This window comes from Felis catus, chromosome B1 (assembly GCF_018350175.1).
Source record: "Felis catus isolate Fca126 chromosome B1, F.catus_Fca126_mat1.0, whole genome shotgun sequence".
Taxonomy (NCBI): Eukaryota; Metazoa; Chordata; class Mammalia; order Carnivora; family Felidae; genus Felis; species Felis catus.
Window position 1 is genome coordinate 97323507 of NC_058371.1, and position 15795 is coordinate 97339301.

Sequence of the window (15795 nt, forward strand, 5' to 3'; positions counted from 1 at the left end):
GAGTTGGCTTAAATGTCTTATAGATACTTCCCATACCTAATCTTAATAGGATATAATAAACCAGTGAGATTTGAAGATTTGACAGGAAGTGTACCTCAGGTTTGATTTCAAATGAATATCTAGTCGTTGATTTAGGAAAATCTCTGATTTCTTGATCTGACTGTGAGGTAACAGAATCTTTTCTCTGGAATCTTGTGTCCATGTTGAGTGCATGATTGGTTGCAGGGTAATGCGACTTGTGTAGTTACGTAAGGCCGTGTGCTTGGAAGGCATTCACACTTCCAACAGAAGAGGGTTTAATGCTCTTCTGTTTCTACTATGAAATTATTATAATTTTTAAAGAGAGGATTCCTCATTTTTATTTTGCAAGGGGCTCCCTAAATCATTTAGCTGGTCCTGGCTGAATCTACCTTTCCTGCAAGGACACCTGAAAGGACAGAGCTGGGACTTCATCAAGTTTACACAACATTTTGAAGGAACTCTTATGTCTGCTTATGTAATGAATATCTGTATGTGAGGCAGAATCTAGTTTAAAATTTGCTTTAGTTAGAACCAATGAAGTTGTGGGGAGTAGCTAACTCTCTTCTTCACTAACTGTTATTTTCTACTCAAAAGAACAGAAGAATGTATAGGCCCAGTTGGCTTAGTTCAATACACAACAGTGTCATCTAGGTTTCAGGGGCTACATAGCTAGCTCATCAAAGCATGGAGAAACAAAACACCTCATATAGTGTTCTTATGCTATCAGAAAACCAAATAAAATCAGTTTATAAAAATTAATTATTGTTTTACTTACTTTGCTAAAAGCTATAATTTTCATCTTATTCCTCAACACCGTATCTTTGTAGACAGTTCAACTGGAAACAATGATTTGGATTGTGTTTTTGAAGAGAGCACACGATTTTTGAAAGGATAAGTTTATAGATTAGGCAGGACTCTTAAACCTCAGCCTTTAAAGCAAGATTTGATTTAAAACCTTGTGCATAAGAGGCCAGTTATTTCCCAGTAACATTGATTGAGTGATGGTCTGACAGGGATCCTGAGAGATGGGGCATTAGTTTTAATTTTTAAAAAATTGTGTGCAAGCCACATTTTGTTCCTGTCTGTTATGACTGTGCTTTTCTTTTGATTTGCAGTTAGAATGTAGACATATTTTCCAAATGAATGAAAACTCAGTTTGCAGTGAGATGGCAAAACCTTCTTTATGGAGAAGTGTAGCCTGGGGACTCATAGAGGCCTGCTTCAGGCTAGACTGGAAATAAAAAAAAAGATTATGTTTTTTGGCCATTAAGGAACATTCTATTGACTCAAATCTTCTAATCTTATTGTGAAAATGTGCAATTCCTCATTCTACAAAACCGCCAGGGGTTGTTCTACCTGTTGGTTGTTGATTCCTTCTCAAATACACGTTGTCTCTTTTGTCTTTTAACATATTTTAATGAAGAGCAGAGAAGAGGTGAAGGCCACAGCCCTGTTCCTTTACATATATAGTTAGGCAACTAAAACAAAATTAGTGTATTTTAAAAGGTACCCCCCACCCCTGCAAAAGTAAGTACCCAGTCTTTTTCTTTAACAGCATGTCAAAGGCTTTTTAGCAATGGCAATGTGGTGCTTGCAGTGGGAGAAGGCCTGATACAGGCCTGACTGGCATCAGGAAATGCTTCATATGATCTACAACTCTTTCCAGCCCTCACATCTATCCAGTATTTGTCTGGGAGACTGGGACTGCATTTAAAGGAGGGCATTCAGCAAGCATAGTTCATTTCTTTCTGACATTGTGAACATAAGAAATTGTTATTATTTACTTATTGTATTTGTTGCCTGTGTGTGAAATATTTCATGTTTGAATAGGTTAGGTAAACTGAACAACAATAGGAAAATGAAACAAAAAAAATTAAAACAACTCCCAATTTCTTCTATTTTTGGTTGGAGTTATTGTGTTGGGTTATGGGAATGTCCAGTTATTTAGAATGAAACGTACTCTGGGTTTTATAGTGAAAGCTATTTTTTTTTGTCTTTAATTAGCTTCTGTGGATTTTAAATAACAACATTTCAACCTTATGTTCTTATGTTAATTTTAGAAGTAATCAGTACTATAGTTTTCTTTCCAGAATGTTTCACCACTAAAGTGTTTCACCACTATGAAGTTTATTAGACCTCATTCACAAGGGTCATGCAAAGAGAAAATAGACTGCTTTATTTTAGATAAGAGCTACATATTATCATAAGAAGGACATGTCACATGTTGCAGCCAGCATTTTTAATAGCAATAATAAATATGGCAGTATGTCAGTGTTGAATACATAATTTAATACTGGTAATTATATACCCACAAACCTCATCAAACTAGGCTCATACTTTTAGTTCAAGCATGCACTTATGTATCACTAAATGACTGTGGGTTTTCAAATATTTCACTAGAAAAGTATTTTTTATTCCAATGCTGCATTGTGTCAGGTCAAAAGACTTTCTGCAGGAGTGCATTTTATTTAAGGGAAACCTTAGTAAATAGATTTTATGAGAAAGTCACAAAGCCGGATGTATTTACAACTCTGAACTGTGACCAAGTTAAAGGAAAAAGCCTGTAACTATCATATAAATGAAAAAACACAATTGTACAATCTTAATGATCTTAATAAAAGTGTTTATTCCTAATATTGCTGCTTTTATCCCTTTTTTAAAAATTTGAATAACTATAGGAAAATGTAAGGAAAAAATACAATAATGAGTTTTTCTAACTGGTCATTTATATCCTCTTGGAATTTAAAACAAAAAAGAGTAGAGAGGACAAGGAATACTGCTTTTGGTTTTAAACTTTTTATTTTGAAATACTTTCAAACTCTGGGGAAAGTTGCACAGATAGTGCAAAGAAATCTTGTTTAGCCCTCATCCTAATTCCCCATTTGTTAACATTTTAGCCCATTTGCCTCTTTTATCTATGTATCTGTCTATTAATTCAGTGTATCCATTTATAAATGTATGTATGTATGTATGCATCTATAATCTATATCATTTCTTTTCTTTCTATTTGAGATATGTTGCAGATATGATGCTGTTATTCCTAGATATCTCAGGAATACCTATTTCTTGTTCTTACATAAAACAGTGTGTAATATATATATATATATATATATATATATATATATATATATATATATCAGAATACAACCCCCCAAAAGAAACCCAGTTAAAACAAAACACTGATAGAGGAACCAGTTCAGGATTAAGAGTTTTGTTTAATTGTCATGTCTCTTATTTTCCTTCAGTCTGGAGTAGCTCTTCAGACTCTTTGTTTCTGGACTTAGATATTTTAGAAGTGTACAAGTCAATTATTTTGTAGAGTATCTCTCAGTTTGGATTTGTTTAATGTCTCCCCATATTAGAATCAGAATATACGTACATTTTTGGCAGGAATGTCCCTCACTGCACCCTGCAACTTGGCCACCACTGATCTGTTTTGTCACTATGGTTTTTTCTTTTCCAGAATATCATATAATGGAACAATACAGTACACAACATTTTGAATTTATCTTCTTTCATTCCACATATTGAATTATCCATGTTGTTGCATGTATCAATATTTCATTGTTTTGATTGATGAGTAGTATGGTATTTCATTATGTAAAAACACCACAGTACCAGATGATGGTCATTTGAGTTGTTTCCAGTTTTTGGAAATTGTAAATAAAGCAATTGTAAACATTTGTATATAGATTTTTCTGTGGACCTGTATTTGTACTGCTCTTGGCTAAATATCCAGGATTTCTGTTTATACAGTAAGTGTGTGACTAATTTTATAAGAAACTGGCAAACTTTTGTAAAGTAATGGTATCATTTTGCATTTATACCAGCAAAGTATAAGAGATCCATTTCTCTTTATGCTTGCCAGCATCTGATACAGTCATTTTAAAGAGGTAGCCATTTTAATAGATAGTGATACCATATTCTTTTAGTTTTCAGTTCTCTAATGACTAATGATATAAAATATCTTTTCATGTGTTTCTTTGCCATCTGTATATATTCTTTGGTGATGTATCTGCTAAAATCTTTTGCCTATTATTTACTGATTTCTTGTTATTGTATTGTATATTGTATTGTGTCCTTTCTTGTTACTGAGCTGTGAGATTTGTAAAAAATTCTGTATACTGGTTTTGTGGGATATATATTTTTCAAATATTTCTTCATAGCCGGTGGCTTGTCTTTTCATTCCCTTGGCGATGTTTTGACGAATAGAAGCTTTCAATTTTGATGAAGTCCAATATATTGAGTTTTTCTTTTGTAATTTAAACCTCTTGTGTTCTAAGAAGTATTACATAATCCTAGTTTGTATAGATTTTCTCCAATGCTAACTCTAGGGTTTTTGTTTGTTTGTTTGTTTTGTTTTGTTTTCGGGTCTTTGTACATGATGCAAGGGGTGGGCCGAAGAAAATAAATTTTTTTTTGTATAGGTCTGTTCCGTTTTTCAAGCACTATTTTTTTTGACCTTAAGGATAAACATTCAGTTTTTCCCATTAAGTATGATATTAGCTCTAAGTTTTATGTAGATGCCCTTATCAAGTTGAGAAACTTCTCTTTATTCCTAGTTTTCTTAGAGTTATTTTATTACAAGTGGGTGATGTATTTTGTAAAAATGCTTTTTCTTCCTCTGAGACTATTATTTATTTTTTCTTATTTAATCTGTTTGTATGATGAATAACATTGAATTTCTAATGTTGAACCAACCTTGCAGTACCAGCATAAACTCTACTTGGTTATGATATAATCAGTGTTATATGTTGCTGGATTTGATTTGCTAGTACTTTGTTGTGATTTTTTTGTACCTGTGATCATGATGGATAATGGTAAATACTTTTATTATAATATCTTTACCTGGTTTTGGTCAGGGTGATACTGATGTTTAAAATGAGTTGAAAAATCTTTTTTTTTTTTTTTTTCTGGAAGAATCTGTGCAGAATTGCTATTATTTCTTTCTTAGATGTTTGATAGAATTCGCTACTGCAGCCATTTGGGCCTGGAGAATATGATATCCATTAGTTATGAACCACATGGCAAATAGCAAAAGCTCAAGGGCATTTAGGGAACCACTCATCTTTTATTACTCTCAACCTGTTAGTAGAGATTTTTGCTTGTGTATTCCTGTGCTTCAATCTCCTGGGCTCTGAGCTACTATTTATGTCACTATTTCTCAAATTATTTTATAGGTATTTTCATTAATTACATCTATCAGTTGAGTACAATTAAGTCACTGCCAGTTATTTAGTACTGACTAATTCTGGAGTTCTCAACCAATTTCTGAAGTTAGGCAAATTGCTTATAATGAGAAAGCAATTACAGTGGAGATCGGTTTTGAACATTGGACTTTTAGTTTATTCCACTAGAAAATGCCATCTTTCTGGTCCAAGGGGTAGTTAATATGAGTTAAGCCTTTGTTCCTCTTTGCTTATATTTGATAATGTCTAGATTTTGAGGATATTTAGGTATTTAATTTTTTAAAAGCTATACTTTATGAACTAAGAATTGCTCCATGCATTGTTATGAGAGCCTAGCTGTATGTGTATTACCTTATGTAAGCAATTTTCCAAAGAAACCGAATTCAGAGAAAATTGGAGAACTGTGTTCACTTGCATGAAATTGAGGTGTTTAGTCTTTATATGATTAAAATGGCCTTTAAAATGAATCCATATCTTATTCTGGAGACTCATGATTCAATGGCAGTGTTTGTAGCTGTACAGTGTAAAATAAAGTCTTGGTGGCACTAAATACATAAAAATATTTATTTACTTCCTCATACTGTTAGAATAAACCAAAAAGTTTAGCTTATTCAGTCCCTATCTGAGATTTGGCCTTGAACAAACTGCTCATTTAGTATTTGAGTGCATGGTACTGCTCTTTCCTTCACCCTCGGTGCTTTTTCTTAAATGTTAGAGAAGAATGATCCAATCTTTGTATTTTGGCTTGCTCTAAATATTTTAGTGTTATTATGTTTTTAATACCTTTGTAACCAAGAGTGAGGTAGGTGATACTTGGCAGAATATGTAACAATGACTTAATAACTTTAACAAGTCAAAAATGCCATACAGTGATTCTTGATTCAGAAACTCAACACAGGCCTTGGTTTGAAAAGAATGGAAAAATCCCTTTCAGCAGCATGAATTTTCATGGAATCCTTGACAATATAAGTTTATTGGCAATAGATATACTTGAGGTAAATGGATAAATTGAAATAGTTGGTTCTAATAAAATGAGGTACTAGGATATACATTTGGGTTCCTTTTCCTTGTCTCAGTTCAATCACCAACCATCAAGGTGACACCATGACCCTACTTTGATCAAGTTCCTAACTATAAATTAAAGGAGAAGAATGAGTGTTACTCTCACTGTAATAAATATATTTAAGAAATTATCTGACAAATGTATAGTATAATTAAAACAACCAAGTCTTATTATAACTATATCTGTGGCCATGTGAATAAAGGGAGAAAATAGTAATAGAGATAATTCTAAATAATTTTTAGTGGAACAATAAAGTGAGAGAATTAAGAGAATTAAAAGGGATTGTGGATTTGAGTGGTCCTCCTTGAGTGATAGGGAGGGATGAGAAGCATTTTGTATCTTTCATCCATCAGCCTGTATCTCTGGTCCCAGACTAACAGAAGGACAAGAAGACCCACTTCCTTTATCACTGCCTTAGAATCCTAGCCATATAGGATGGGGCCAGGTGGAAGAAAATTTGTGTGTTCCCCAAGGTTCCTTAAGGCTCCTTGATCTTTGGCTTTGTAATGGCTTACATATATTGGGTACATCAGGTTTGCCATATTAAAGTGTTCAATTTAACCATGTCTTGAATAAAAACCAAATGATAGTAAGGGAAATACAAAATTTTGCCCCCCAGAATTAACTCTGATGTGATAGCACCAATTTTTTTAAAGGATATGATATTGTTCCTACTCATCAAAAGATAAAATAAATAAAATGGTTCTGGTGAAGGTGTTTCCACCTGTATGATTTTGGGCAAATCTCTTAAACTTTTTGTCTCAATTTCTTTATGTGTATTCTGAAGCTTTTGAACTTCCTCATCTCTGTAGTACTCTGATCTGAGCATGCTGTGATTCTGTGCTTTAAGAACACAGAACACTTTAAGAGACCTTGGGGAGCTGAGGCGAGAGACATGAGGGTGTGACTTGGTACAAGGAATAAGACTGAGTACCAAAAGGGAAATATATTGTGCATGAAAGACCTGGATTTGTGGCTATTTTTGCTGGTCAGTAAGGGAGGAAATTCTTACAGGGTAGGAATTTTCTTTATTCAAACCACAATATGGATGTCTTAAAAATGCAATCATGTTCGGAAGATTTATATTCTGGTGAAGAGAGAAGATCAGATAAGTACATGTGTATGACTCCAAATGAAATGTGAAAGGAAAAAATTATTAAAGGTCGAGTCACCTTCCCCATATATTAGAATAAGGGCAGTATTGGGAGGGGAATCCAACTGTATTTTAGTAGAAAAAAACAAGAAGCCACATTCTTAGACTGAGTGTGTATAAATACAGTGTAGGACGGTGGGGGTTTTTTTGGTACACTTGACAGTGCAGTAGGGGTCCTAGCTGGAGTTCATTCTTGATGGTAGCTAATTTAGACATGTCTGACCCTCTCTGGGAACCTGGTGGAATTTGCCTGCCAGGTGCTTCTTTTCAAGGGGAATTTAGGATTCTTTTTGGAAAGGACCCCTCCTAAGGGAAGAAGTCAACTAGATGAGCTGACCCAACCACAGCCCAGTCATTGGAGTGTGGGGTGGTGGTGGTTCTTTTATGTGTTTTGGTTCCTATTACAGGGATATATTTCTAGGTGCAGAATAAAAATGAAAAGAACTGTTTTCACTAAAGTCTGTTTATGATATGAATGTTTAATGAAGCATTAAGTAGGTTGCACTGATAGATGTTACACTAAAGATGAAGAGACCCATTCTCCCTAAATTAGCTTCAAATAGAATAAGTAACTCCTGCTAACCTGTGGCTTCAGTGGGTGAGGTGGCAGATGGTGAAGATGTCATAGCATTGTAGAGGCGACAAGCAAATGCAGAGGTGGCTAATCGGAAGTCTAAAAGGGGCAGTAATGGAGGTGACTGATAAATAAAGTGGCAGTGCCAGAGGGAGTTGACTGACCTAGGATACCTACCAGTTGCATAAAATGCCTCAAACGTAAGAATCAACAAAGATATCCAGCTGCAAGAAAAGTAACAAGTTACGAACTGAAATAACAAAGGTTAAAATAAAGACACGGAAGATTTATAAACAAATGATAAAAGCAGGCATAATTAGAGCTAAGAGTATTAGAGAAGAGCAAGATTGTTATGCAAGAATAAAAACAGTATGTATTGAGATTTATAGTGTGTCAGTAAAAAAGAAGCAAGAGTGATGGCAGGATTAAGAATGAAGACAGAACATTAATTATAGCACCCATAAACAAAGATTATAATTTCTCTAAAACATGTTTTAAAAAGGAGAATTGTACTGAAACAGGAGAATGAAAAGGCAGCAGTTGACAAGAAACTCCTAAGCATCGGGAATTGTTTTAATAACTTAAAATATATTATTTCATGTGGTCTTTTCATCAAACTATTTGCCCTAAGCACAACTACTAACTGTCAAACCTGGATTTGAACCCAAGTTGTTCTTACTCCAACACTAATCTTTTTCTCCCCTTCTCTTAGAGAAAGAATAAGGACTTAGGCTAAATTTTCAGTCAAAGGCTAAAGATAAAAGTGATTTAACAGCAGGCATCTTAGTTCAAGAAATTAGTAGCACAATCATGTCGAAGAGGGGAAATGATTCTGGGTCTGATGTTCTCATTTCTGAGTTCAGAGAGACTTTTGAGTCTTGTCTAAACAATTTTTTGGCTGCTGTTTTTGCTGACATATGGGAGAAAGGTGAAATAATCAACAAAATGAAGTCAAGATTTTCAACCAAATATATTTTTAAAAAGGAAAAAAGGAGAGAATAAGAAGACAATGGCATCATCAAATGCCAATCCTGATTTCTCTAGGGATCTGGTTTTAGAGATAACCAGAGAAAGAGCAACATGGGAACCCTCAGAAAGGGATGTGCCAGTAAGTGCTCTGTGACCTAAAGAGTTACAAATGGGTGCTCTGTGAGCTGTGCTCAACAGAAAGGGCCTGGATGGATGTTTGGTTGTTTATCATAAAAAAACTTTTGTTGAGACATGCCATGAAGGAATTATGTGCATGATTACCTGCTGAAAAACAAAAACCTTACAAATCAATGTAGTTTACCACAATTGGGTAAACATTGACAGTTTGGCTCCAAAAAGAGCTATGAAGAGTTAAGAAATTTCAAAGAAGAGAAAAAATGTTTTGGATTTACTCTATAAGATAATATCACAAGTTTGTGATATTGGTGCTAGGATAGACTAATAATTCAGTGGTAGAATTGAGAGACCAAAAACAGACCATACCTCATTCATGACAAAGCTGTCACTGCAGAGGAGTAGGGAAAGGATAATTTTTCATTAAGTGAGATTGGGTCAGTTGAATACTTATATGGAAAATAAAACAAACTTGACTCTTGCATCAAACTATCTGTACTATCAATTGCTGTTTATCTAAAAAAGTAAAATAATGAAGCCACAAGAAAATAGTATAGGTCATACTTTAGGCAAACATTTCTTAAACGGGAAACAAAACCTCTAATCATAAAGGACAAGATTGGTAAATTGGGCTGCATTAAATTAAGAATGTCATTTCATTAAAAATACTAGTAAGAAATTAAAAGGCAAGTTCAGAGTGGGAGAAGATAGTTGCTATACATTTGACAAAGTTTGTTATACATGTAACTGACAAAGGGTTAAATATTTGTTATACATATAGCTGGCAAGGAATATAAAGAACTCTCATGAATCGTAAAGAAAATCAGACAATTGAGTAGAAAATGGGCAAAATAATGAATAAGGACTTCACAAAGAAGATATATACAAAAAAAGGGTCAGATAAAACTATAGCAGTTGTTAACAAAAGCTCCTAAATATATCAGAAAGAGAAGAACACAATAATATTAAAAACACAAAGTGGAAGTTAGGGTAGTTAAGAGTATTTGGTATACTCTTTCAAGGGAGAAGGTTAAGAAGACTGACCTAGTGTCGGTTCTTATTGATTTACTTTGGTTATGTAGGAGCCTAACCACAGAGTAAGTGTTTCTGTCTTTGGGCCTTTTTTTTTTCTTTATTTGGCTTCTGCTGACAGTGGTGTAATTTATGACTGTTAGCCCAATTTATTCCTCTGAACATCTCTTTTCCCCTGGAACCCTTTCCCTTGTAAACTGTTTGGACCTGTGTTCTCTGATATTTCTTTTCCCAGGAGTATTGTCACTGCATTTTGGGACCCATTAGTCACTAATGGCTAATTTGCAATTTTGAGAACCATAAAATAGCATAGAACTCATCTCAACAGGGATAGTGCCTTTAGGGAATCTGTCTACAGTAGTAATTTTCAATTCTGTTCTACTTTTAAAAACAAATGGGAAGGGAATGATTCACTGAAGAGAAAAGAGTTTCAAAAACAGAAAAAAAGTCAACCGGTAGGAAGAATGGAATGAGGAAAATAAAGCAGTGAAGTTTGCAGTGTAAAGACCTAATGCTGGAAAGCAGGAATGTACAGCCAGAGAAATGCCACAGGAGATTGAAAGGTTACACAAAAAGGACAATTGTTAACATAAGGCTTAATACATTAAAAGAAAGCTTTATCTAGAAAAATGAAAGAATAGGATAAAGCAGAGATGTTGCATGGGTTGTTCTATTATAACAAATCGCTGTTTCAAATGACCATAAAGTTATGAGTCGGGAAAGAATATTCCTGCAGCAGAAGGTGTAGGAAGAATCAGACACAGCAAGTGATTTAGGAACATAGATAAATTTCAATTGCAAAGGATATATTTCTTTAAAGGTAGGAAAAGGAAGAATGAGAGCAATGATTTCTGGTAGCAAAAAAATACTGAAAAAGTTAAAACTGATAAAGAGAGCACAGTCATATGGAGGAATGCTTTATATTTGCATAACACACAGAGTCCATATCATATTTTCACTTTTAATCCTTTATGGTGTTTTAGGCTTACAATTGTTCACCTCACAAAGGTGGGCTTCTAAAAGAAGTTAAGTAATGGTGAAACAATGCAGCATATTGGGTAGGAATCAGAACTGCGTGAAATTGAGTAATAATTCTGCTAACATCCTAGCCTTGTTACCTTGGGCAACATATTTGATGTCTCTGTGCCTCAGTCTCTTTAATTGTAAAGTGGAGATAATAGTATCACTTAATTCAGAATTTTGTCAGAATTAATTATTATTTAATTATTAAAAGCTCAGTTGATATCAGTTGTTATTATCCAGAGCTACACTCTCATTAATGGCACAGCTTGGACTCAAGTCCAGTTTTTCTGCCTCCAAATCCAATGCCCTTTCCTTGATACCTTTTTACCTTTCCTTCCAGATGAGTTACAATCTGGGCCTCTAGCCAAATTGAGGTCTTGAGAGTCAGAGCCAAAAAGTAAGAGGGCAGTCTCTGAGGGATTGGTGCAAAGATGAAGCATGATCCAACTTCTAAGTCAGTTGATCTAAGTTAGCAAGAAAAAGTCCCAAAACATAAGGCCCAGAAGGGCAGACAGAGAGTAAGAATCAACTCTGAAATGTATGTTCTATAATGGAGATCAGGTAGGATAGTGATAGTATTTTGAGAGGGGAGACTAGTAAAAATCCCTAAGGCACTGGTGTAGATATTTTATTATTGTTACTTTTTGGCAGTGGGGATCCAATTGTAAATGTTTATGGAATAATGATCTACTTGGCTTCTACCTCTGGCAGCTGTAACTACTTCACACCTCACCTGCAGATCCAACCGCATCTCCAATTTCTGTGCCAATTATGGCCCTTGCCAAGGAGATTCTTAGGAGTCTGTTAAAGTCAAGTAGCATCAAGTCCTTTTTTTAAGGCAGATTCAATCTGATGCTTTGCTTTCTTTTCTTAAACAAAACCCTACAATACATTAGTTGCTTGAGATTTCATGAATTTACTTAAGAATGGCCAGAATGGATGCTAAACCTGAACTCTGGTTAATGAAGCTAGGTCCCCACTGCCTGAAGCTGTCCCTCTCTGAGGTGAAACTCTGCATCTTTTCTGTCTTGGAGCTCTGTCTGTTGTTTGTTATCGAACTTACTGCACTTCCAGGGTTGCTAACTGTTGCTTATTCATTTGAGCTTCTGGTTATGCTGGCCTATTTTTGTTTTTTCTTGTCTATTTGGTCCCTTGGGCCTGACTTTCTTGACGAGATTTGTTGTATTGCATATTAAACATTTCTTTAGTTATGTCACACATGGTGTATTAATCTTAAAAAACAAGACTTAGCTAACATTAAACATTTCTATGTACCGGACTCTGAGCTTATACCCATTTTCTTATTTAGTCTTCCCAACAACCTATGATATTGGTACAGTATTCTTGGGCTCAGTTTTCATATGAAAAAACTAAGGCTCGGAGGTTAAGAAAAATTTCCAAGGTCGTAAATGGGAAATTTGAGATTCAAAACCAGTAACTCCAGAACCTAAGATCTTAAACATTATATGTTGATATATAAAAGAAATAATAAAAGAGAGAGCATGTGGAACAACTTGGAAGAAAGCTTTCCTGTAAAGAAAAACTATTGGTATTAAAATTGGGTTTTCCATCTTGATGCTCATTTTCTACTAGAAATATCAATGAGATGTTATTTGAGTTTTTTGAGATTGTCTTGTATCTGAAAAGAAGATATAGTAATATAGGGAAGAACATACTTTTTTTTTTTAGAAAAATATTTTATAGTCAGTATGTTGGATGCTAAATTAATGAGAATTCTGGATTGTGGAATGACCCACCCTAATCAAATATTGAGATTCAATCGTTGTAATAGATACAAGTAGTCAGAGCCAACATTGACCAAGTATGGGATGGAATATTATGAAATGTACTATATTGAGGATCATTTATAAATTAAAGAGAAAGTCATTGGTCATTAGTGCCTAAGTGGTAATATTCAAATATCTTATGTATCTCATGTGACTTTGTTAGGCTTATTAAAGGGAGACCTTTAAAATAGAAAAACTAGAACAAATAATATGGTTTTATTTGTTCAGGACTAAGAATAGTTGTTCTTACCTTTTTTTTTTTTTTAATTCAAAAGCCCCTTTGCAGATCTAATAAAATCTGTATACTCTCTCCATAGGAAAATAAATAAAGTCCATATTCTCACACAATTTATTATACAATTTTAGGCTGTGCCCTGAAACCTATTCATAGACCCAGGGTAAGATCTTTGATTTGGAAGAACTCTTCCTGACTTGGGGAGAATTCCAGTGTTAGGATTAAATCCTAGTGAATATCTTTTGCCAAATTCTCTCATATAGCTCTGGTATTAGTATCTTGATTAGGCACACTTGTAAATAGAATAGCTGCTGATGTTTCAGAATCTGAAGTTTTTCATGAGAGACCAGAGTAAGTCTCATGTTCTTTTTTTTAATAAAAAAAAATGTTTATTTATTTATTTTGAGGGAGAGAGTAGGGAAGGGGCAGAGAGAGAAGGAGAGAATCCCAACCAGGCTCTGAGCTCTCAGCGCAGAGCCTGACAGGAGGCTTGATTTCATGAACTGTGAGATCATGACCTGAGCCAAAATCAAGAGTCAGATGCCTGACCAACTGAACCACCCAAGTACCTGAGGTCTCACACTCTTAGTTATTCTATTTTTGTTCACAGTTTTGTATAAACAATCTTTTTCCAAATTCTATTGAGATATTCTGAGGCAGGCAAGAAATCTTTTGAAATCTGTTGGGGTAGCTGTTTATCATTTGTTTTTTTTTTTTTTTTTTTTTTTTTTTTTTTTTTATGAAATTTATTGACAAATTGGTTTCCATACAACACCCAGTGCTCATCCCAAAAGGTGCCCTCCTCAATACCCATCACCCACCCTCTCCTCCCTCCCACCCCCCATCAACCCTCAGTTTGTTCTCAGTTTTTAAGAGTCTCTTATGCTTTGGCTCTCTCCCACTCTAACCTCTTTTTTTTTTTTCCTTCCCCTCCCCCATGGGTTCCTGTTAAGTTTCTCAGGGTCCACATAAGAGTGAAACCGTATGGTATCTGTCTTTCTCTGTATGGCTTATTTCACTTAGCATCACACTCTCCAGTTCCATCCACGTTGCTACAAAAGGCCATATTTCATTTTTTCTCATTGCCACGTAGTATTCCATTGTGTATATAAACCACAATTTCTTTATCCATTCATCAGTTGATGGACATTTAGGCTCTTTCCATAATTTGGCTATTGTTGAGAGTGCTGCTATGAACATTGGGGTACAAGTGGCTCTATGCATCAGTACTCCTGTATCCCTTGGATAAATTCCTAGCAGTGCTATTGCTGGGTCATAGGGTAGGTCTATTTTTAATTTTCTGAGGAACCTCCACACTGCTTTCCAGAGCGGCTGCACCAATTTGCATTCCCACCAACAGTGCAAGAGGGTTCCCGTTTCTCCACATCCTCTCCAGCATCTAGAGTCTCCTGATTTGTTCATTTTGGCCACTCTGACTGGCGTGAGGTGATACCTGAGTGTGGTTTTGATTTGTATTTCCCTGATAAGGAGCGATGCTGAACATCTTTTCATGTGCCTGTTGGCCATCCGGATGTCTTCTTTAGAGAAGTGTCTATTCATGTTTTCTGCCCATTTCTTCACTGGGTTATTTGTTTTTCGGGTGTGGAGTTTGGTGAGCTCTTTATAGATTTTGGATACTAGCCCTTTGTCCGATATGTCATTTGCAAATATCTTTTCCCATTTCGTTGGTTGCCTTTTAGTTTTGTTGGTTGTTTCCTTTGCTGTGCAGAAGCTTTTTATCTTCATAAGGTCCCAGTAATTCACTTTTGCTTTTAATTCCCTTGCCTTTGGGGATGTGTCGAGTAAGAGATTGCTACGGCTGAGGTCAGAGAGGTCTTTTCCTGCTTTCTCCTCTAAGGTTTTGATGGTTTCCTGTCTCACATTTAGGTCCTTTATCCATTTTGAGTTTATTTTTGTGAATGGTGTGAGAAAGTGGTCTAGTTTCAACCTTCTGCATGTTGCTGTCCAATTCTCCCAGCACCATTTGTTAAAGAGGCTGTCTTTTTTCCATTGGATGTTCTTTCCTGCTTTGTCAAAGATGAGTTGGCCATACGTTTGTGGGTCTAGTTCTGGGGTTTCTATTCTATTCCATTGGTCTATGTGTCTGTTTTTGTACCAATACCATGCTGTCTTGATGATGACAGCTTTGTAGTAGAGGCTAAAGTCTGGGATTGTGATGCCTCCTGCTTTGGTCTTCTTCTTCAAAATTACTTTGGCTATTCGGGGCCTTTTGTGGTTCCATATGAATTTTAGGATTGCTTGTTCTAGTTTCGAGAAGAATGCTGGTGCAATTTTGATTGGGATTGCATTGAATGTGTAGATAGCTTTGGGTAGTATTGACATTTTGACAATATTTATTTTTCCAATCCATGAGCAGGGAATGTCTTTCCATTTCTTTAAATCTTCTTCAATTTCCTTCATAAGCTTTCTATAGTTTTCAGCATACAGATCCTTTACATCTTTGGTTAGATTTATTCCTAGGTATTTTATGCTTCTTGGTGCAATTGTGAATGGGATCAGTTTCTTTATTTGTCTTTCTGTTGCTTCATTGTTAGTGTATAAGAATGCAACTGATTTCTGTACATTGATTTTGTATCCTGCAACTTTGCTGAAT